General features: G+C 43.8%; 2 protein-coding genes across 2 annotated transcripts in view; one reads left to right on the top strand and one right to left on the bottom strand.

Moving 5' to 3' along the window:
- Positions 1-22249, bottom strand: part of LOC131877469 (uncharacterized) — a gene marked incomplete in the record, with an annotated part of 67702 nt that overhangs the window by 24867 nt on the left and 20586 nt on the right.
- Positions 18815-22249, top strand: part of LOC131877477 (uncharacterized) — a gene marked incomplete in the record, with an annotated part of 7432 nt that continues 3997 nt past the window's right edge. The window contains 1 exon segment of the mRNA XM_059223157.1: positions 18815-18855.

The raw sequence follows: 22249 nt of genomic DNA, 5'->3' as shown, positions 1-22249 counted from the left end.
AAGATAACGCCAAGAAACTGATCCCGATTTATGCGCAATCAAAAGAATTTATATTTTGCAGAATGTTCAGTATGCCCCATTCCGGCTGCCGTCGACCCCTTATCCAAAGGATTTGTTGGCCTCCTTTGCGATTGTCATTCAAATCTTGGGCATGGCAGCAATGAGCATGCCCACTGATTTGTTTGCCTTTCTGTTATCGCTTTCATCCTTGAAAACAAGCAAATCATACCTTCATAACTTGGCCAAGCGAAGGAGGAGGAGGAGGAGAAGGAGGAGGAAGAAGAAGGGGCCGGCCATATCACCCATTCAACAAGCAAGTGAGGAAAGAGGCCCAAGGTACACAGGCCAAGCAAGGTGCACACATACAGACAAAATCAATTTGGTCTAAGGACTGAATTTACATATGCAAAAACATTTCCGATCTCCCCACTCGATACGTGACTTCATGAACTTAAGTAGGTGTGACAAGGTGAGTAGTCCAAAACCGATCCCGTGCAACGGCTTGATGCAAATCACCCATACAGTCTTTTTTTCAATGCCCTCACTCAATAGCTTCCAGGACCTCTCGAATGTTGGCTGCTTAGCTCAAATATCTAAATACCTATCTTTCACACCCCCTTAGGTTTTCTTTTATCTCCACGACAAAGAGTTGTTTGGTTGGACAGGCCATCTCGAGCCAGATAACTTGTCCAAGAATGCTCCATGTCCGTGGCAAGTTCAGGATTGAATCCTATCAGTGAGTGAAATCTCACCAGGATGGACCATCATTATCCTGTTGAGGGACAATTTGAATATTGGATTCGACTCAAGAAGAGGAAGAAGGAGCAAGCTTTGGCGTCCAAGCACATACGTAACAAGGGAGGAGCTACCTAAAGTCAAACTTACTTATGAGTTTTAATGGTGGGTCCTGGGCATTCATTGCCTTAACTAGGGGGGTCACATGGCTCCTTGCAGAGCACCGTCACCGTCATTTTCCATGCATTGAAATGAACTTGACCTTGCCAAGTTTGTGAATACGACCCTAATTTGACATTTTTATGGAGTGATGGCCGAGGAGCGCTTGAACGAGATCTGAACTCAAGACTTGGGTGAAAATCAACTTTCATATTTCAATACGAGTATCAAATGTGGAACCAGACATTGAACAAGTGACTTGGCATGGGTCGCGTCTTATGAAACAATAAGCATCATAAATTCCCACAGATTTGGATCACAGTCTTGATCACCATCTTGGTTTGTTTTATTGCGATTGCAATGTCTGACTGATGACGTGGTCAGTGAGGACGACCAAATCCTAGGCCGGACGATTTTCCCACTGATCCGGCCAGTGGTTGTCTCCAAACGGTTGATCTTTGAACTTTTTGGGGGGAAGGAAAACCATCGGGATCGTTGTTGATAACGGTGCTTGAGAGGGCAAGAGAGAATGCGTGATGAAACTGAGAGGCGCCGATGGTTTAGAAGGGGAGAAAATTGCCCTTTAAACGAAGCTTGTCTGAGCTACCATGAGTACCTTCTTGCCTCATGTCTAACCCAGATTGAGCTAGCCTAAAAAAGATATATTCATCGTGTTCGAAGGAAGCGACGAAATTCGTAATTTATGCGTCCTGCCTGATTGGAAGCAGGTCTTTCGGGGTTTTGTTCGCTTCTTGGCCTCTTTACAGAGATCAAATGCCCATAAACTCAGAAGCACGAACTACCTTGGTGAAGACAAGCGAGTAGGAGGTTCGAGTTCGAAACTGTCAATAAAAACTCGGGAAATCGTATTTCCCAAGGGTGAGAGACTGGTCGGAATAAAGCATCCCGTTCAACTCTAGGATTACGGTTAATTCTTATTGTGTCATCCTCCCAGCATCCAGAAACCCCGCCTACACGAGTGTGGGATGACCCTCTCGAAATTTGTCTCTCTCAAGCATGACTGGTCGGAGATTTGATTAAATTGAGATCGACAAAATCTTGATTATGGACGTCATGTCTTGACCATACCTCTCCACATGGGATCTTGACTTACGAATTGGGTGACAATGGGCATTCTTTTCATGGTGACTGGCTTACCTGTAAGCAATGAATATGATTTTAGGCCACTTTTGCCCCGGACAAACGAACTTTCGAGATGATGTGAGAGACGACCAGAAAAATAATGGCCAAGATGAATCTTGGACCGAGGTCATTTCCTTCATTCAACATATCATAGGTATTAGGAGAAAGACGGAGCTCGTTAAGTTCCCACAACGTTCAGGAGTCTTGGGTCTTTGAAACCCTTCGATCTAACCAATGAACATTTCTGATCAATTTCGCTCATCATCATCAACATCATCATCCCGGCGACTTACCAATCACAACCCGATTGCCAAAAAAGGCGGTTAGGCTACTTGGGATTCCGTCGAGCCTTTGCATAACAATGGAGTTGGGCCCTTTAAACGGTCCATGCCGTATTTGAACTCTTTTCATACTGGGTTTGCCAATGGGCCTCCTCCCCGCTGTTGAGGAGGCCTCGGTCATGCACTTGGGCAGTGGAACCTAATGAGGATAGTAAATGATGCATTGTCTAGAACCATGGCTCATTTTCTCTCGCTCAATTCACAGACGACCACGACCACGACCACGACGACGAGGCCAATGATCTTGGATTGGCAACCCTATTCGAGTCAAATTTGTTCATCGTTCTCTCCATTTGGAGAATGCTTCAAGATGCACGAGGCTAGACGAACAGATAGATACTCCTCATCCCCGGTTTACTTTCTAGATCTTGTCAGATATTTCTACTTTTCCCAACGCCTACATGTACATGCCGTACATAGGGAGCGAGCAGTCTCAAAAAGTTGGAGCTGATTATCATAGACAAGAACACGGTTTGTCCAATTTACGTTTTATGGGGTCATGGAGGAACGAATATTGTCGTCTAAAACATTTCGTTTTCGCCGTCCCGAAATCTGAAGGGCTGGTGAGCCACAAGAGCGATTTTTGAGCTTCCGTTTTCTCAGATTGAGGTCGCCATGGTGAGTGCATTTACCATAAAAAAGCCAACCTTGTTAACAACAGGCTTCTTTGAAGTAGCCAAATGCCAAATTGTCGAAGAAGAACGGGCTTGCTAAAGTGGACAAGATGCATAACAGGTCCATTTAGGCGAAAGTTCAAGGTACTCGATTTCCGAGGATGCATTTGCATGTGTAATATATCACGACCAATGTCAACCCCATTGTAGTGTGCCTATAGCATGTATGTGAAGATTGGTCTGGAAGCCATTGAGAGCGTTCTAGTTCGACCAAAGCCACATTGTCGTGTAATAAAATTCGCGCATACGCTCGTATATTACGACTAAAATGGGGATTGGTAGTAACACCACATACTAGAAGAGAAAGAATGAATGTTCATTTGACTGTCTGGAGCACGTAATTGACATGCTTTTGCAACATGCCCTGCCATTATATCACTATCATCCATACCAATCGACGCGTTACGTATTGAAGCTGGAGCCTCGTCGACGTTTACGGCCTCAAGGCGTCTACTCATTTTGAAATACCCGCCAATTTTAGGCCTGGTTAGCGACGCACAACTTTCAGCATGTGTTTTCCAACATCGCTAAGCACATTCAATCGCAAGATATCTACGTAGGGCATTGATAGACAGGGGTTATGTTGGGCCTGGAATTTTGCTTCGCGCAACTCACTCAAATATTAGAATAATTTGAATGTTTCCTTATGATTGCTATTGCCAACGCATACCACGAGTACACCATAAACTCGGGCTTCACGATCAATGGATTATTTTCCACTCCTCGGTTGTACCCTCCGTCCAAGGCATTTCCTGTTTCGTTGGTGATATGGGTCTCCCCATTCCAACTATCGGGATCTCCCTTGCATTCAGAGATGCATTATCAAATGGATATGCAAGCCTTGAAACTCAATGCCATAAGTCAGTGTAAAAAGACCGTGGCAAATCTAAATTTTCATTCAATCGATCACCCTTTGGAGCACAAAGCCCAATAGTGGTAGGGTGGTGGGCAAAGAGGGTGTCTTCGGGGAAAATGAAGGGATCGCCTCTTCGTTGGAATGTTAAGATGAGCAAAAAGTCTCGATGATCAAAGAAATCTGGTACCTTTTTCTGCCCGAGCCAAGTGATGGAATCGAGATTGAGATAAGGCAGAAAAACTGATCATTTTCATCATTGAACATTGATCTGGCCTCTCCTTTGGACGGGAGTTAAGGCATCTCATTCTAGGAATGACAAGCCTGACCCATCCTTGTCCAGGATGATTGAAAGTTAATGCCGCCCATCCAAAATACCAACTGGGCCTTTTAAGCGTATTTGTTTGCATCTCAAAGACTCCCTTGGGCTTTGACACAAGTAGCTTAAGCAGATTCAATTTCATGGAAATCTGCGGAAGAATCCACTTCATTATGAGAAACAAAAGGGCTTTAGTAACCCAATCCGAGCTTCGCAAGCTTCGCAAGCTTCGGGTTGCCGTTAAAGGTTGGTGAGGATGGGCATTGATCTTCAATTTCATACTCAGCGGGACTGTAAGCCTGACACCCTGGGAGCGAGAACGTGGATCCCATGCTTGCATTCATTCAAGTTGTTTCACGCTAAACTTCCAATTTTCGGCTTCCTGAACAGCTTCAGTCAGTCTGAGCTCGGGAATGAAGATGCATTGATAGTCAAGCTAGATTGAAACAAAGATGAGGAGGAGAGGAGCCCAACTTTTGAGAATGTCAAAACTCTCGGAGGATCTCCAACTTTTCTCCAGACAGTCAAGCACAAGACTCGTTTCACTCTCTGGTCTCCTCGAATTGTATGAACCGACCGGCCAGTCAGTGAGCCAGCCCGGTATTGGCAGTTTGGCACCAAATGGCACATGAGGAAGTGTGTTTGGTTGACTTATTAGCCTTCAATAACGATGTTAATCATGTCCTCGACGAGCGTCGGCCATGCTACAATGACATCTCGGGAATAGATTGTCTCGTAATAGGCATCTTGTCAGGATCCGACAAAGCGTTATTAACCGAGCAATTACAACGTGTCTCGAATGAATTATGAACTTCGAACCCAAAGCCAGATTGGATCATTGAACACGTGAGAATTGAAATGGGGGAAAAAAAAAGAATATCGAAAGCCCTACGAGCCTTGGAAGCTTTGTATTTGTCGTCTCCTTGGTTGGATTTAAGCATTCGTGAAGATGTTTACCGACTTTCCCTTTCGATTCCAGACATAATTGGGTTCTATTTGCTTTGTCAGATTCAAAAAGGGGGGGGGGGCCTTGGTATCGATAGGACGCAAGACAACCTCAAGACTTGACTTTTATTTGAGCTTCCATTTCAACACGGATTGATCCTTACTCTCTCCTTCTTTCTCTCTGCCTGTCTTAGAATGGGAGGCACTTCTTTCGCTTTTGGTTTTAACTTTCGATCCCATCGAGTCGATTCATGCAGGTCCTGAAAAGTGATCCATCATGGGCCCGTAATGAGGAATTGAATTGAGCCTAAACGAGGCTTAACAATATCGCCACAGCTTGTCTCTGTCCATTGGGTGAGACGGTGTGGCGCACCTCACCCCAAGTGGCAGCATCCCTGACCTCGATCAGGGGGTCCTTTATTACTATTACTATTATTACCATCAAGATCCGTGCATCACTTGAGAGTGCTATCATTTTGACACGAAGATGAGAGTAATCGACCGGCATTGATTGGAAACTACGTTTATGAGGCAGGAGATCTCAATGAGATTAATAGCGACGCCATGTCGGGCTCTTTCTCTCATTGAAACCTCTCGCCAATTGCATTTCTAGTATCGTCCCTTCAGGCCAATCGTGGAGAAGTGGTCGTCTATATTAGACCGGATTGGAGTTGGACAATCGACCAGGATCGGATTGGATTGGGTTGCTAATGAGAGTAAAAATAAATTAAAAAATAAAAGAGTTGAGTGTTTATTCCCCCCATATTTGGAAGAACGGAACTAATCAAAATGTAAATTCCTAGTCAGTGGTAAAGCCCGAGCCTCATTAAAGGGGGTCTTGAATATTTTTGGTAGTTATTATAAAGCGAGACTCATGCCCCTTTCGGGGACTGCCTCGCATCTGCCTACGTCGTTCACGTGGATGAGCTTCAGGGAAGCCGATTAGAATAATAAAATGTTCTGGGGCGTTTCCTTACCTGGTCAAAGGCTGCCAAACGTCTTTTTAATTTGTGATCCGATTGGAAAATGGTTTCGCTATGCAAATTCGCTCGTTGATGTTTGTCGCATTTTTTGAGCTCAAAGGAAACATGTTTCAGAATTACGGAAGCTATGTTTAACAACTACTGAAGGTACGGATACGATTCCTCTTCCATCCTCGTTTCTCTGTTGTCAAAAAGTATAAGCAATGTAAAATTCACGTTAAACATCTTTGGACGAATGCTTGTTAACTCTGCCACCGACCAAAAAAAAATAGTATTAATGTCGCATTACTTTTCAAGTACCCTCTCAACCCCCCCCCGAGATTGTTTTGGTCCCGCAAAATTTATAAACCACGATCTTTTTTTCAAGCTCCTTTAACACTCAGAGATGGAAGGTGAGGCTGGATGCTGAATGGAGTCGACCCCGAGGGCATCATTTCTTGAAATTACACGAGTGGATCGCTCTAGAGATTCCAGAGCGTCGAGATTTACACCATGCAAAAACAACATGCAATGAGAAGGAGGGGAAAGAGACTGAAGGAACGAATAAGAAAACATAACCAGGCACCACTGATTGGTTTGAAATGAAATGGGCCATTACCCCGAACACAAGCACGGATAAATCCAACTCAAGTCGTCCTTCGGCTACACTTTCCAGAAAGACCTCCGGAGGATGATGATGTGGCAGGATTGGGTCCCGAGCCGAATGGATAATTGAGCACAATATCCTGACCAAACAATCGACCAGGCAATCATGATTGGTGTACGAATGATGATGCTTTCGTGGACGACGCTTTTCAAGTCGTCTCTAATCAAGCCGAGTCCCATTAATTTCCAGGGCGCTTGATCAAACACTGCATTAGCAATTAATGGGAGGCAATTTGATTAAAACATCACGATCCACCTCGACAAGCCCGCCAAGGTAACCCAATCTCTTCAGAAAACTCGGATGACCTCATTTATCACCGACCATCAAGTCAAACAGACCAACCAACCAACGAGAAGAAGAGATCTGGTGTAGCGGACCTTGGCAAAGGTCGATGTCTCGTTTCGTCTCAATTGTGATTTTCTAATGGTAAGAGAAAACAATTAAAATGAACAAAAGGCTTGTTCGGGTCTGACGTCCAAGATTAGGCCAAGATACTTTTCTCGAAACAATCTGGTCATAATCCAGAGCAAAAAAAGGGAACCAACAAGGGGATAATCTTGAGCAAAACATATCTCCTTTGTAATGACAAATGGAAATGCCCATCAAGGCTAAGACCTTGAAACAGGGTCATTCAAGCAAGGGTGGTTGGAACTTGTCCTTGAGAAGTCCAGAGCGTCCAAATCCTTTGGATCAAGATCAGCCTTTGTGTTTCAATTCATCAGGCAAAAATAACGGTTGGCCAACAGGTTTTGTATCAACCAAACGAAATCAATTTCCAGTGATTTGAGTGAGCACCTGGAAACAACGCTCAACATTCAAGTAGGCGTTCAAGGCACAATGTAAACAATGAGCCTCAGCCCTGGCGTTTTCTTGGGTTTTGAGCAATTCGTTGTAGGGAATGAGGCTCCTCTTCTGCATTTCAATGTTGCCAAAAACCCGACCACGTGTGAAAAACAACCATTACCTTCCTTCCCCGCTTGAAATAATCATGACAGGCTTTGGGTGGCTGAAGGTTGATGTTAATCTGTCATGGATTGCAAATGCAATTTCCAACCCCCGATGTTCTCTAGAGTGTGTAATGTGGGTCCTCGTCCATCCAAAGTAAAGCCGAACGTCGTAGACCTGAGATGAGATGACTCTTTCCTCATAACCATAAGCTTGAGTGAAATGACTTTTTAAGGAATGACTTTGAAAGTAGGGCACTTAGAACTTTCAAGAGTGAAAGTTGGACTGGCAGCAGAGTAGCAGTGACAGTTCGGCGCTAATTCAACCATAATTGTGGTCAAATTTCAAATCGTCAAGAGGCCAAAAATGATTTCTTATTTTTTTTTTATACTTTATTTTTTTTCTAGCCGGTTTGATCAGTGCAGTCCTTTGGGTAATTGGAGGAAACTTGTCGTTTTAATCCTACATATTGATAAACATCCGATCAGACATTTGCTCGTATTCTTTCATGAAATGAGGTCCAAAAAGGCATAATTCCAAATCCATTAGGATCTTAACGAACTTTCGGTTATTGCTTAACACAAAACATCTTAAAATGAACTTTTTTTTTTATTTGAACTATGAACATCTCTTCCTGTGCTCTTTGGTTTCTTTTCAAACTGTGGGATACCTTTTCTTTACAAATGAACGAATTTCGTTTCTCAGGATACTTTTTAAAGCATAACACGAATTCAGCATCAAAAAATGACTGATAGGATATGCGTATCTTTGAGTGATCAAACCTACACTCTTCCATTCTAACGAACAATTGAATTAAGCCTTGATCCAACAATTGAATTGATTGTAATATTCGTCACATTTTTTTTCCTCGGAGAGTCATCTATAGATAGTTGGTATTACGTGCCATTGAATAGCCCGACTAGAATGTTATTTATTGCCGGGAAATTCCTAATCTGAAAGGGCCTTTTATAATACAAGTAACTCTAAAAGCTTCGTTCTGGAAGTTGTATACGGTAAAATTGGAATATCAACCTCACAATCGCAGTTGAATTGGCTCCAAACGGTCACTTATAGGTACTACAAGTATATACATGGCCATCGAAAATTCTTCTTTATAAGGCAAATCAAAGAGGAAAGTGGGTTTGGACTGGTCGAATCCCACTTCCACCTGTTCTACGTTACTGCCTACTTCTTGGTTTTGGCTTCGCACCAAACATTCATGTGTTGGATTTCTATTATCGACCCCTGAATAGCAACCTGCTGCCAGGAATCATTAGCTTCTACAAATGGTTCTTCGAACCACCACGTGTCCGTGTTTCTGGATCGTCCCTCATATCAGTACAAGTAAGGAGACGGGGAACCTGGGATCGTCATTCCAATGGAATTCAAGTTGGAATTGGAAACGTACCTTACGTCCGCGTCAGAATTGACTCGTGTTGGGTCAAATTACACCTGAGGCCAGACCGGGATCAAAAGGATGCTTAGTCACATCAGAGCATATTTCAACTTTCGAATTGGTTTTTAATGCTGCTTGTCAGACTTCCGTTGAGTTTGATCTTCATTGACGCCTTGTCAAAATTCGCTTAAGAAAACACTCGGGTCTGCTCTTTTTGCTACCAATTGCATGGGGGGATGTCGGGACTTGACTCTAGGCAAAATATTGATATTTCTCGAGCCTCGCAAATCCGGAAGCACTCAACACATTTTCAAAGATCTAAAACTACTTATTGCCCCGTCCATTGCACACCCACTCCCATCCATTCATCTTGACCATTAGACAATGTGGCGGGAACATTTTTGCAGCACGACCCACATTCTCGTGAGGTCGAACGACTCCCAATAAAACAATGCTAATACGAAACAATTGCGAGTTCAGAGCCCTCGGCTCGGATTGCAGATTGTAGTATAACCACTTTTGTCGTGGTCAAAGACAAGAGTGGTGGGGTCCCTCAAAGCTTCGACAGCGGATCAGGAAAACCTGACTAGATTGCGAGCCCGTTCGAATCTTCATCCGAGATCTGGTGGGTGAAGCCGTGTTTTGAGCCAATTTATTGTTGTCAAAACTCGAAACGCATTCATCGACTGACCCTTCAGAACGACAATGATCAATATCGGAACCCGTGTGCATACGTACATCAAGTCTGAGGTACTTTTCCGGGTAATGGTGTTCCTCAAGGCTCAGGAATAAGACCTCGTTATTTCATCTCGGTCCGTTCCCCCAAAACTGGGCTCTTCAGAATGGTATGACGACGCTTAACCATCAGATAAGCACGTCTTTTTGCCAGTTTCTTTTTTTTCACACTAATGAAGCCCTGGGGTTTGGTCGTTGATAAAAACATGCCACTGAAGCGAAACCTGCTGATTAAATTTCTTAGTCACCATCTGGTTTTGATAATGGATCACGATGCTCTAGTATTCGATTGGAGGGGGATTTCAATAAATGGCTGGATGAATGGTTGAATGGCGCTATCTGTAATGTAGAGCCAGACATGGCTCGGTTTATTTATTGAATTACGAGCTCGATTTCATAGGCCATTGGAACTTCCGGAACCAAGATTTATGAACATCCATCCCCTCCTTTTGTTGCCATTTAAAGAGGCACATTCCAAATTTCTTTCCCTTTTCATTGAAAATAAAAGATGATAAACCGGTCCATGGTTTTTTTCTTTGAAATGGGAAGCGCTTTCCACACAGATCGAAATTGAAAAGCCATTCGCCCACGAAATTGGGTTGGAAGTACACGTTGTAGCGTTGGATTACGGAATACCACAAAACATTGAAACTGGCGTCACATTTCCATTCAAACAAACATCTGTCCAGCTTGGACTGGTTTCGAATCACATATCTGACTCAAAAACGTCAGTACGTCTTGGATGTTATCTCTTCGGGTACGATTAAGAGGATAATTAATGACTGCAGATCTGCTTGGTTTGCTTTGAAGGACCCACAACCTCTCTCTTTCTTCTTTCCACTAAAGGATGCTTAATTATTCTTGGAGATGCTGGGTTTAACCAATTAGCAATAGGAGCTGATGGGGACCTCATTTTCGCGATCCCAACTTGCTAAGCAGTTAAGGAGCAAATTATTCACGATCTCAAGTTAAAAGACAGATCCGAGGTCGGTATTATTGATAAATGAGAAAATGACATGCCAGGCAGGTCAATCTCCGATAAAGGAAAACTAGATTCAAGGATTGCCAATCTTGTCCATATTGTCTATTCTTGGAGGGTTCAAGGGACCGCAAAGCCGTCACAGGCCAATTGGTTCTTTCTTGTCCTAGAAACTGAATTCGTGGCCTAAGGTGCCTCGCGAAATTTCTCAAAGAGACTGGATGATGCCATATTTTCTGGATACATATTTGGACCAAGTGAGGGGATCCAATAGCAGAGCTCGTTCGTTCCACGAGACTGTTGTTGTCATTCCAGATTGTTAAGGGAGACAATGGTCATCATCTTGGCATCGCTTATCTTTGACCTTAGGTAATGATGGTGCACTAAAGATGATTGAAAAACGCGATTTCAAAAGCGTGAGTGGGTTGCTCAATCCTGATTTAGACGACATGAGCAGCGGTTCGAGGAAGTGAGACTGTCCACAAACGTATGGACTCTGTTGTTGCATTTGCATATGCAAGAAAAGAGCCGCCATGACTTTCTCCTTTGTTCGACAATGATGGTCGGAAAAATACGCTCGAGGACTGACAATGATTTTGAGAGCTCATAAGAAAGGAGCCTGCCATTTCTCTAACGATCATATTTTGTCCTCGTATGTACACATATCAGTGAATAGGAGCGGCGGGTTCTCATCTGAAATTTACGTTTATGTCCACACTTTGCCCTTTTTGGAATGGAAGAGCTTGAACAGGAGCAGTTCGTTTCCCTTCTTCTCTTGTCCCTTGATCCTGCATAATGGAAAGGAACTAATCGAGAAGAAGAGGAACATGGGGAATCTGACTCATCCAGGGTTGCCAAAGCTGATCTGGAGTTGACATTGTCCTGAGTCGTGAAGTGAACGACAATCTTTCGAATTCAACGAGCGGAAAATGATTGGATTGGTTCAAGCAGTAGAAAGATAAAGAGGGTGGAGGACTCGTCGAAGCACAAACTGGGTTTCCAACGCTGATTGGTGTCCCTGTTGATACAGAAACCCTAGGGGAGGATTTCTCCCCTCATTTCCGCTATCTCCTCAAAATTTGAACTCCCCAAACCCTGGTTCTCTTTGTCATGCACCTTCTTTGGCTCTCCTTGCATTCTGGTTCTGAGTTGATGGTTTCTCCCCCCTGAATTACAAGGAAACTCAAGACACACGATTAGAAAGTCGAGCATCACAAGAACAAATGACATTTTTGTATTATAGCAGCAAAATAAAGCGCATGTATTTAGTAGTGGGACTGCGAGGATGTAATTTTTTTCCTAAAAAAGAAGAAGAAAATATGTGAGTTCCGGGAATAATCTTTAAAAAAGGTCGCGACTTTATTTATTTGGTGTTTCTAAGCGCATTGTCCTGTCTGGTCTTTACTAGTACGAATGCTATCCTAATGGTCTTGGAGAGTTCCATTTAGAAATCATCAAAAAACCAACGGAAAGGATTTTTTAGCGTCTGGATAACAACTCAAGATATCATTTACACGATCAGCAAAGATTTGAACGAACTCAGTAAGAACGCCGCTATTTAGTGTTCGTAAGATCCTGGTTGGAGTTCCTGATGTTCTTATCTCAGAGGTTTAGTCGATGGCTGGTGTGTGCAACAACCTTTAAACCCAACAATAAAAATCTCCTCATGCCAGATCATGATTGATATTTGGCTGCTGTAAGGAAGTGCAGACATTTGGCTCATAAAGCATTTTCTTAAGACTCACTCGGCAACCACGAAAATGCTGATCAGAGCCTTCTAGAACGAACGGGAAGTCCTCCTTGTCCGGCTACATAGGTGTACTGAATCAAGAAGGAAATGAAATTCAACCGTTTTTGTGGCCATTAGTGTCATTTCAAGTCCTTGCGTCCATGCCAAAGCTTAACGAAGCAATAGTCACTACTAAAGACCTGTTAATGATCAATTTGGCACCCGAAATCACGTCGTCAATCCACGACTACCAACACCAACCTTGGAAGGAAAAAGAACGCGTGAAGAAGAAGAAGAAAAATTGAGTCAGATTTCGGAGACGTTGGTTGGTTCCTCTTCTCTTTTTAAATCCCAGAGATGGAATGATTAGATCGGACATCGAGTCTCGCTCTTAAAGCGACGATTCTCTGCCACGGTTCCATCTCAATGTTGGGATTAAATCGATCATCATCGGTCTCCGCAGGAAAGTGGGTTGGTTTCTCGTCGGATCAAGGTCAGGATTTCAAATCTCAAGAGCAGGAAAAATCAGTCCTATTTCCAAATGAAACCATGGCAGCACTCTCAAGAACAAATCACGCTCATGATGGCTCCAGATTCATTCCCATTTTTCACAAACCTCGTAATTGAAGTTGAATAGACTTCTCTCGCCTCAAACCCAAACTGAGACCAGCCAGCTTGCGTGTTGGCGAATTTCAAATGAGATGTCGGACAAGCTCTTCACTTGGGGATAACTCTAACCTGGAGCAGCCCTTCTTGGTTTGGGGCTTGAACCTTTAACATACGAAGCCGTTCGTCCAGAGTTCAAACGCTTGCCGTCCAAGTTTGGAACCCTGCCAATGGTCAGTCAAACTGATATTGCAAAGCCTCTCATAGGAACAATCTACTACATCATGATGTGGTGATGCAGACACATTGATGGATGTCGGGTTGGGCTCATAAGGCTTCCATACAGAGGACTTTTTTGGGTTCGATACGGTAAAATGATTAAAGCGAGGCTCCCAACTTTTATCTCACACAGTAGGTCATTGACGCGTCAGACTGATGCTGATGGAACACTGCACAACTTCGAGCGATTCGCTTTAGTAGTACGTGTGCACTAGTATGTGTGTATATTGTTGGCCCTTGAAATGTCTCTGCGATATCCCGTCTTTGTCTAGCATCTCCATGTCATCATTGTCTTGCCATCTTGTTGACAAAAGCTTGGAAAAAAACAGCAAGAAAAAGTGAAAGAGCACTTGAAAGGGCAACAAAAACTGCACCGTCCCTTTTGTATTGTGCGTTCAGATCCTGACAAAGTGTCATCTCTTTAAAAAAAAATCCAGCATTTGGAAGCACAGCAAAGAACTTCCAGGATCGTTGACCATCCTCTGGGTTGATTTCAGTTGAGGCTTGCTGCTTTCAGACATTGTCTTACGGTATAGTCCGTTTTGTTCTTCCTGCCTCCGAACGTTGTCTTACCTGAAATTGAGAATGAGAAGCACACTGTTTATTCTCGTCAGTGGCTGGACTCGTTCCTTCGACATGCTTCACCAAGGAACCTGTCTCTATTTGTCAGGATTGTCCTAAATACCCTAGATTTATCCCTCCAAGGGGAGAAAGAGAGTGGGGGAGGAAACGCCTCGTTCCAATATTTGTAATCTGATCACATCCAGTTTTGAAATTTGACGGAAAATCTCTTCACGATCGACCAAGGCGTGTTGGAATTGAAGGTATTCTGTGTACGTTCTGTGAAGGCCAAAATGTCCTCTCGACTCATGTTCGAAAGAGCCACAGGACGAGTTCCAATTTCCCTTGTCGTGGAACATGTCAGACGTGACACCATCACCCTCTCCATTGCTATGTTCCCTGCCTTCCTGTCTCAATCCAATATCTCAGAGGCCATCATTTCACAGATGTAAAGCCAGAGAGAAGACATACTGCGTGTTGTTAGCGAAAGCTTTTCTCCCATTAATGAGGCCTCATTTGGGACCTCAGTGACGATGGGATGAGGGGGGAAAAAAACCTTTGCTAATGGGAAAACTAAGCGAAAAGTTCCATCCGAAGCTGACGAGCGACCAAATTGGAACAAACGATCCCAAGTTTGCGGCGTTGTTGGTTGCTGTGTTGTAGTAGTGGTAGTCGAAGTGGACGGAGAAAGCCTGGAATTACATCTTGTTGGATGTTCCTACTCTCCTTTGGCTTGAAGTCCTTGAGACTGTCCGATGTTTAGGTCCAACGAAGCTGATGAGTCAGCTGTTGCGGTCGATCGAACTTGAAGATAGGAACCATTGGGGCCAGGAAGCGGAAGTTTCCAGGTCCGTTTTCCTGCTTCCAAGGAGAGTTCCAGGACCTACCAATACCAATGGGAGGGAGCCAATCTCGGCCGAAGACGGCACCATCTCCATGAATTCTTTCAAAAAGGACCACATGAAAAGGGTTTTATGATCGTGCCGAAGGGTCGTTCCTGTCATTGTCATTCATAGAGAGGGGTTGTTCGTCAAGAACTAGCCGGTTTTGCCGACTCAAGCACATTCCATGGGGAGCTATCATGTCGACGTCAGAACGGGGTTAATTACCGTTGCCTTTGTTCACGATCCGGGCCATTGGCCGACGATCTCTTCTTGGCCCTTGGGTTGTTTTCAATGGGTCTGTGCGATTGGCATGTCTTCAATGGAAGGTCTAGGGGACGACGAGAACTAATTAAAAGATACTTGTCACATGAAAGTTTCTAATCAGGCTTCTCTTGTGAGTTGCTAGAATCGACGTCAGTACCAATTCGTTCCGAAAAGTTGAGGGGGGGGGATGATCTTGTCCAAATTTGTATGTATGAGTGTGAGTGTTTCTCCCTCTCCCCCCCCCCTTCTCTCTCTTTCTCTATTTACCATAAAATTGGAGCACTTGAACAAACGAGCAAAAAGAAAGGTAATTGCGATGCCGTACTCATCGGATGACTGGGACCCGTTCAAGATCACATTCTTCTTGAAATGAGCAGTTTTGGACAGTAAATCATTGCATGGCTATTATCCCAATTGAGATAACGTAGGGAATGAATCTGCGCCGGTCTCCAAATTGGGGCATCCTCTGGTCTCTTATTTGTTCACTACAGGGTCGCTCAGAAAGTCGTCCCATGAATAAACATGTAGTGGCTTGAGCTCTTTATCGAATGGATAGAGTAACATTTGAAACGATTGGCGTCCTCGTCAGCAATTGATTTCGAAGCGTGTTTGTCATCTTTCTTCCAAAGACCTCGTGTACGATGTACTCGTACCATCTCAAATCTCAATCATGAATGGGGGTCCCCGAAAAAAAAAGCTTGCAAATTGAATCGTGACCTCACGGAAGTTTTTGGGGGCACCCTATCGTTTTCCGAACCGTTTCGACTAAATGTCGAATGAGCGTCGGATCCTTTGATGAATCAATAAAACCGAACTTTCGCTCTTCATTGAATTTTGATTGCTTGACTCATCCATTGAGAATTTGCCGGGCTCGAGAAAACTCAGAGAGAGCGAGAGAAGTTTTTTTTTTACATCCATGCTATTACACCAATTGTTCGCAGACCTGGCATTGTTTCTCCGTCAAGAGCGATGCAAATTTTGCATTGCCATCAAATTCACAATTGACAGAGCTCGGGAACCGCCAATGGCAACACTGAATGTGAAACTAGAGCCAAGACCAGTTTTTTTTTTAGGCCCATGGTTTTGAAAGGGGGCAGGCCCAGTGAGGCTCCTGTGCCAAAATGTGCCTTTCAAGTGTTCTGAATAAAAGTTTGTTGTTGGCAGGGTCTCTTTGGAAATTCGTGTTGTTCTCGTCATGTTTCCTCATTGAAAACGTAGAGAAAGGAACGAAAAATCACGGAAGAATTATGAGCCCATGACTCGGCAGGATTTGTGATACTTTTTTGAATACAATCACATCCCCCACCAAAGCATGCACGCACATCCATTTTATGGTGGTGGCAAATGCATGATTTACAAACTTCATCTCGCTCATGTATGGACACATCCAATGTACTTAGGTACAAACTCGTCGTACCTACCTATTCATTGTGACTATGAATCAAAATCGTCAGGATGAGCACACAAGACGATGTTTGCCATTTGTTCAATGACACTAAACATCCTGAGGAGGAAAATCTCCTCGAGTCATTCTAGAGACCAAGGCTCGTTCAAACAAATAAATAAATGCAAGGCAAGGCAAGGCAAGGCAAGGCAACTCGTAGGGATAGAAATGAAATCATGTTCTATGGCTGGATTGGCTGACCACTATCAGACATGAATTCCGTCTTCCTGGTACAACTATCAAGCGATACTTCGGTGTCAAAGATCAGACAAGCAAGCCAACCATGTCAAGCTTAAAAATCTGTCCAAAGCTTGCCTTCAGTCAATCACAATTTCTTCGTCAAATCATCCGACAAATCGTGGCAAGATTTAGGAGCGATGGATCATCTTTTCCCATATTTCAAGTTGGAAGTCGAGGTGGCAAGTGTCTGTTGTAAATAGAAGGGGGGGNTAGAAGGGGGGGGGGGAGAGCCATATAAATCTGTTCCCCAAATTCGTTCTCGAATGTCAAGGGTAAAACAGTAACACATTTCACGGTGATAAAATCTGGGGCGAGATTGCCTGCTCATCCTTTTGCCCGCATCCCTCACTTCAGCAATGCTTTTGGGGTTCGTCCAATGCCAAGTTTACATCATGGGGAGATCACATCAAGTCTCCTGATGATTCCAATCTAGACCCACATGCTTGTGTCAATTCGTGAGTGCATTTGAGTGTGTGTGCGTGCGTGCGTACGTGTGGACTCAGACAAGGGTTCTTTTTTGAGTCTCACCTCCAATGCCTTGATGGGGACGCTAAAATTGAAGCGTTGGCTTCCAATTGCTCAATATTATGAGAAATTGCCTGTTTATCTTGATAGATTGGGGGCCCTCGTTTGAAGGCCCTTCGATCTTGTGATGAGCGCGTGTGTTGTTCCTCCACCCTTGATGGTTGATGATGGCAAAGAAAAGAAGGAGGAGAGGTGTTGGTGCCTTCTTGGAAGCAAGGTCAGATCAAATAACTGGAATAATCCATCCATTCAACCCTCCTCTTATTCTCGTTCCTTCTCCATACCACCCTTGAACCCCCCTGGTACTGGATAATCATAATGATGTGGAAAACATGATGTACTTGACCAACCCTTATTGGAAACTCAATTACACCCTTGTCTAATGGCCTTAGATAAGTGGGGGAAAATTGGTTTCCAGCCCACGTGAACCTGGCGAAAGTATCTGCCAGAGCTGTTGGTTAACTTGGTCATATCTGATATTACGACCTGGGTGCGTTTGCATTCGCCATCGTGAGACCAATTAATTCATAACATACCGCATATGACCTCCATTATTTACTGCTTACTTTCAGTAGCATTTTCAGTGGCTTGGCGGCGAATTCGACCTTTCTTGCTAGGAGCGGAACGAACGAACCCCGCTGAGCCTTGATTTGTTAATGGCCGCGCAGTCATATCTTATTGGTATTGTTTCACCAACACTTGACTCATCCAGTTGGTTCGAAGTTAATCAAAGGATGTCATTGCAATTTATGGACCAGATCGGGCCACTTCTGAGCCCTTATCAGGTCCGTAAATCAAGGCAACACCTAGCCAAAAACTCATGAATAATAATTATTGTTGCTTATTTCAGCGGTCGTCTGGGGGAGGCAATTCTATTTTGAAGAACAACTCCAACTGACGTGGATCAAGTTTGAAGAATCTGTTTCTGACCTATTGCTCAATGTTGTGGGCTTGGACACCATTTGAATAAACAGTTATTTTCCGAGCCTCTCGACGGACTTTATCAAGTAACCTTTTCTCATTTAAAAACAATCTTTGATTATCCCAAAACCGTCCACACCCTTTTGATTGAGTGTAATTTGTCCAGGAGATAAAGGGATTCCTTTACGGGTCACACCAAGGGCAGTGTTGCCAAAATGCCCATCTTCTCACGGCCAATCCAAAGCGTAACTGTGGACGGCAGGCTTCACGAAATGACGCATATGAGTACTCTAAAAATGGTCACTAAAGAGGGAACGACGCAACCCTGAGATCACTTTGAATTTTAATCTATTTTGTTGCATCCTTAATTAGCGCTGGCAAATTCGGACGGGATTGTTTTCAAAGAGGGTGGACAGAGTTGGCGAAAAATGAGCTATTGTTCACTCCTTATATGAAGGTGGCTTTGTTTTATTGGTGGAGGAGTTTGTTTACCATTTACCCAATGGCTAATCAAGTGTGCTTAAACACTCGTGCCACATCCAGTTTGGAATAGTGTGAGTGCCTAAGTGAGCGTTAGCTGGCTGCTGGCTGGTAGCTTGGTGCTAGCTATGGATGCAAACTCGATTGATTGCCTCTTTAAAACCTCTTAAGATGGATGGGATGCATCTGAATACTGCTCGTTTATTGAGTGCGCATTAAGCAATTGGGATTTACTGGCCCTTTATGAGCCCTTTATGTGCCAATTGCACAAACGTTCAAGGCCAATCCATCGCACCTCCTAACAAGGTCTACCTATCCCTTAACAGGAACAGTCAATGCTTCCTGTCACACATAAATATCACTCCTGCATGCTTCTTAGTCAGTAGTTCTCCCCAACTATTGACGGCCTCTCTGGGAAATCCTCACTTTCAAAATATAAACAAACGTACGTCCAAAGGAACTAGTCATAAGGTATGCCAATTCAAATATATCAGTGGTTCTCTGCTATTTAAAAAGGCGGGATGAAAAAGTGTAGCGTATCATCAAATGCTTGAATTCAAGTTGTGACGAATGTCAGTGTCAGGATATGATGAGATAACCAACCAACCACTCATTGGGCTTGGCACTGGCATCGTCTATCCCTTGATTGGAGGAAGGGAATCAAACCAGAGGAAAAAGATAAAGAGACGGAAGGATGTCGTCAAACAGTTATCGTCACTAATACTACAATGGAAGCCGTTGCCTCAGCAACAGATTTCTTGGCAAAAAACGCTACTGTTGACGAAGTGGCTCTTCCCTGATGTCAAACCAACCAGAACTAACATTTGGGAAACCCAAATGGATCCTCTCGCTTTACCAAGCTCCAAGGTCAAAGCCCAATTGGCCTCCTCGTTACTCGTTTATCAGTCCACCGGGGACGATCTCCACCCACATTTTCGGGCGATCTTTGGCCGGCTTAACCCTCATTTCGCAGACTGAGCCCTTGATGGATCGGACCATTGTTGTCGTTTTCCCAATGGTGCCGGTATGGCTGCCACAGATCGATGTTCGCATCCTCATTGCGTCCGTCCATCTAGTGGAGAGCGTGCTATACTATATTATACTTGGGTGGTCTTGATGGGTATTTTTCCACAGATAAAATGACCTGTCCCATCAAGCATTTAGTTCGAAAGAGGGCCTTGAGATTGATATCTGGCCTGACATTAATCATGCGCCAAAGTTGACATCGTCGTAGCTCTACGTAGTGCACAACATGTGGATGGGTACATGGTAAGTACTTCCGACCTTGGGTTCTGTCATTTTGAATGTACATTAGGCGTCACAATCTCATGGAATCTGAGGGAGCTTTTAAACGTGCAACATATTGCGACACTTCTCGCCTCTTGGCTCCTTCAGATTGACCAGATGGCACATGATTTACCGATTTTGCACGTGAGAACTTCCACAGCCAAGGGAAAACTACCCTACAAGGATGCCAGCAAAGGTCCTTATTTATTTGCCTGCCACCCACCAATCGTCGTCTTCTCATTTCTAGAGTTTATGTTGATTTCGTGTTCAAGGAAACCGCTTCATTATCATTGATCTCATATCCCACCCATTCGCTCCCTTCATTGGGTCACTTCCTCTCATTTCAATCATGGTCATTGATCTTCCAAAGGGGGTGGACAGGCCGAATTTTGGCGATTGAGTAACATCATTTTGACCAAGACGTCATTAGAACAATAAACACATGTCATCATTATCAGGCTCGATTGCCGACTGGCTTGATTGGTCGGTCGGTCCAAGAACTGGTGGGAAATCCATTAGCCAGATTCCAGTTCTTGCCAAGGCCTAACAACTCCCGCAAACTGTCCAAACACCCTCCAATCATTACTATGATGGCTGGTAATTAATTATAGTGTGTTGTTTGCAGACCCTCTTAGGCCATCCCCACCCTTCAATCCGCTCAGAATCTAATCGTTGCCAATGAGCACAATTATGAAACATGTGCAACGCCACGCAAGCCTGATGGCCACCACTCACTTGGGAGTATTCTTATGCTTTAATGAAACCCTTGAAGACTTTGGAGCAGAAGCCTTTGAGGTGCTAACACCTGGTTCCAATTGCGATCAGAAAAGCCCTATTCATTTTGCTCGGTCTTTATTGATAGCTCACTTTGGCACCATCTTGATAGGATCACAGTCAGAAAGAGAGAGAAAGAGAGAGAGAGAGAAAGCTCCAGCTCGTCTTATTTATACTTCGTATTCAGACATCTAAACCTCGGGACCACCGCTCTTTGTTCAATGCAAGCAATGTGTTCCTAGCAATAAGCGCACATTGTACATCCAACTAAAACTGGTTCTCATCCCCAAGTGTCAGAAGTCCCTGGCATCACCTTGTGTGCGCCATAGTGTGTAATGTATGTAGAATCCCCCTTTCGGATATTGCCCAAGAGAGAAGGAGATGGGCTAAAGGTTGATGGATGAGATGATCCCAGATATTAGCACTCCTATTTTTTGGCGCTCGCACAAAAGTTCATATTACAAGGGATACAGTTGGATCGTGATCAGTGGCCTCTTCTCTTCGTTCGAATATGTAAGAGAAATGGGTGTGAGAGAGGAAAAAGAGTTCCTTCCTGATGTTTTCAATGGAAAAGAAGGAAGAGCCCATTGCCAAGTTCAAATAAATAAGATGTACGACATCACGTCGTACTCATCTTTTTGGTGCCTTACAAGCTAAGAGCAAGAGAAAGGGAGTGTTTCAATGTCAGTGTCAATGGCAAGGACTTCCTTGTTTGAGTACAAACATGAAGAGGTTTTCCACGGACAGTGCTTCTTGAACATCTGGGTTGGTGTTCGCTCCCACAGAAGACAGACTTGGAATGTTCCCATTCCAAAGATGATTTCGGAGCAAGAATGCCTCAACCGGACTTGGTAACAACTCTAGTAGTAGAATGAACAAATGAGTATTGGGATGGTATGAAGTCATTTGCATTTTCCTCCCCCTCGAGAAAGGGAAGAAATTGGCAACTTTTTCATGATTGAGTAACGTCTCCCTTGCATAATGTTCCACTCCTCCTCCTCCCCTTTTTCCTCTCGATCAATGTAGTTTTCACACTTGACACCACGTGTTCAAGCTTTTGGGATTCCTTCGACAAAAATCACAAAAAGACATGCGAAGAAAAAACAAAGATGAATGGAGCGAGGAGAATTGTCAAAAATGTCCAACGAACGGATTCCAAGCCAAATCCACCTTCACCACCACGAGCTCAGTTTGCTCGAATATTTCTGACCTGATGGTGTGAAGAAGAAGTGTGCGTGTGAGAAAGAAAGAAAGAAAGAAAGACAGACAGCTAGAAATGTAGGCGGCCAGTTCTTACATATTGAGCAACAAATCCTCACATTTCTCTTGGCATGTCAGGAATTTTTCACTTTTTTTTCAGTTCCATCTATTAAAAGAGCTCTTCAATTTCAACGGCACACGA

This window comes from Tigriopus californicus, chromosome 3 (assembly GCF_007210705.1).
Source record: "Tigriopus californicus strain San Diego chromosome 3, Tcal_SD_v2.1, whole genome shotgun sequence".
In the NCBI taxonomy this organism is placed as follows: Eukaryota; Metazoa; Arthropoda; class Copepoda; order Harpacticoida; family Harpacticidae; genus Tigriopus; species Tigriopus californicus.
The sequence above is the reverse complement of the archived record's forward strand: the minus strand, read 5'-3'. Positions and strand labels throughout refer to the sequence as shown.